Source organism: Mus caroli, unplaced genomic scaffold (assembly GCF_978045245.1).
Source record: "Mus caroli unplaced genomic scaffold, Mus_caroli_1 scaffold_12, whole genome shotgun sequence".
Lineage (NCBI taxonomy): Eukaryota > Metazoa > Chordata > Mammalia > Rodentia > Muridae > Mus > Mus caroli.
In genome coordinates, this window is record NW_028227267.1 from 49,057,364 (window position 1) to 49,059,802 (window position 2,439).

At 42.7% G+C, this 2,439-nt stretch overlaps 1 pseudogene; it reads left to right on the plus strand.

Annotated features, from left to right (window-relative positions):
- Nucleotides 1–540: 540 nt before the first annotated feature.
- LOC147001864 (T-cell receptor alpha chain V region 2B4 pseudogene) lies at nt 541–1,195 on the plus strand (annotated as a pseudogene).
- The last annotated feature ends 1,244 nt before the right edge of the window (nt 1,196–2,439 follow it).

A 2,439-nucleotide genomic window follows, 5' to 3' on the forward strand; every position in this document is an offset into this window, starting at 1 on the left:
TGAACTAACACCGAGCATAGATAAAAACATAAACTGTGATTTGATTGTAAGAGCTTTAGAAACATTACAAAAATGTGACTAGGGAAATAAATAAGTTGCCATTTGGTGGAAAATGTAAGCATAAGTACACACGTACATAACATGAGCAAATGGCTTAAATTTCTCACCTGACCAAACCATCACCTGTTTTAATAGTTCACATAAGAAGAATCTGTGCTTGAAGTATTTCTTTGACACTAAGGTGAATCCACAGGATGGCAGTATCTTCTCAAAGACCCAGAGGCACTTTCTCATATGGTCCTAACACTCTGTGTGTGTGTGTGTGTGTGTGTGTGTGTGTGTGTGTGTTGGAGAGTGGTTTAGAGGAAGGTGGAAGGCTTTTGATGTAGTAGTGAAAATTAGGACCTTCTTTCTAATTGGATGAACAGTTGGTTTTTTTTTCTTTCTTTCTTTTTATGCATCTTTAAGCAGAAGAACTGAAACTGCCTAAATACCACTCCTTTTCCTGGCTTGAAGTGTGAATCTTCAGTGAAAAGAGTAATGCATTCCTTACATGTTTCACTAGTGTTCGTCTGGCTTCAACTAGGTGGTGAGTTTGGTCATTTCTATGGGAATATAAAAATACAATATATAAGGGTATTGCCTATTTTAGGCTGGAGGGTAAAAATGCTAATATTCTCATGCTGCAACAAAATTGGGTGGGAGGCATATGGAAAAGCAATTCTAGAATGTTAACATCCAAATGCATCCAGTCTTGACCGTCTGACCTTTGTCTTTCTGCACAGGGGTGATCAGCCAGGAGAAGGTGCAGCAGAGCCCAGAATCCCTCATTGTCCCAGAGGGAGCCATGGCCTCCCTCAACTGCACTTTCAGTGACAGTGCTTCTCAGTCCATCTGGTGGTACCAACAGCATCCTGGGAAAGGCCCCAAAGCACTAATATCCATATTCTCTAATGGCAACAAGAAAGAAGGCAGATTTACAGCTCACCTCAATAGAGCCAGCCTGCATGTTTCCCTGCACATCAGAGACTCCCAGCCCAGTGACTCCGCTGTCTACCTCTGTGCAGTGAGCACACAGTGCTCCCCAGGCACCTGCAGCCTGCACCCAAACATAGTGGGCTTCCGCAGGTCTGAGCTAGAGTTCAGAACATCAGGGGGAGAAATCCTGCTTATTCTCTTTGTCCTCCACATGTAATGGGAGTTGAGAGCCACACAAGAGAGGGTTTGACTTATGGGGATACAACTTTATTATTCTGAGAATGCATAGTACACATATTGGTATGGCTGAAATATTTTTCATTTTATTTTAATTGAAAAAATGCATACACTATATCCTGATCATGGTTTGTACTCCTCCAATTCCTTCCATATTCTCCCCCACCTCCCCATACAACAAATACTATACCTACTTTCTCTATATATCTTTAGAAAACTATCAGGCAAATAAAATAATTGAAAGAAAGAAAAGGCACATGCTACACACATATGATGTGGAGGATCCAGCAATACCTCTCCTGGGCATATATCCAGAATATGTCCCAACCGGTAAGAAGGACACATGCTCCACTATGTTCATAGCAGCCTTATTTATAATAGCCAGAAGCTGGAAAGAACCCAGATGCCCCTCAACAGAGGAATGGATACAGAAAATGTGGTATATTTACACAATGTAGTACTACTCAGCTATTTAAAAGAATGAATATATGAAATTCCTAGCCAAATGGATGGACCTGGAGGGCAACATCCTGAGTGAGGTAACACAATTACAAAGGAACTTACACAATATGTACTCACTGATAAGTGGATATTAGCCCAGAAACTTAGGATACCCAAGATATAAGATACAATTTGCTAAACGCATGAAACTCAAGAAGAATGAAGACCAAAGTGTGGACACTGTGCCCCTTCTTAGAATTGGGAACAAAACACCCATGGAAGGAGTTACAGAGACAAAGTTTGGAGCTGTGACAAAAGGATGGACCATCTAGAGACTGCCATATCCAGGGATCCATCCCATAATCAGCTTCCAAACGCTGACACCATTGCATACACTAGCAAGATTTTGCTGAAAGGACCCAGATATAGCTGTCTCTTTTGAGACTATGCCGGGGCCTAGCAAAAACAGAAGTGGATGCTCACAGTCAGCTAGTGGATGGATCACAGGGCCCCCAATGGAGGAGCTAGAGAAAGTATCCAAGGAGCTAAAGGGATCTGCAACCCTATAGGTGGAACAACATTATGAACTAACCAGTACCCCGAGCTCTTGACTCTAGCTGCATATGTATCAAAAGATGGCCTAGTCAGCCATCACTGGAAAGAGAGGCCCATTGGACACGCAAACTTTATATGCCCCAGTACAGGGGAACGCCAGGGCCAAAGAAATGTGAATGGGTGGGTAGGGAAGTGGGGGGAGGGCATGGGAGACTTTTGGGATAGCAT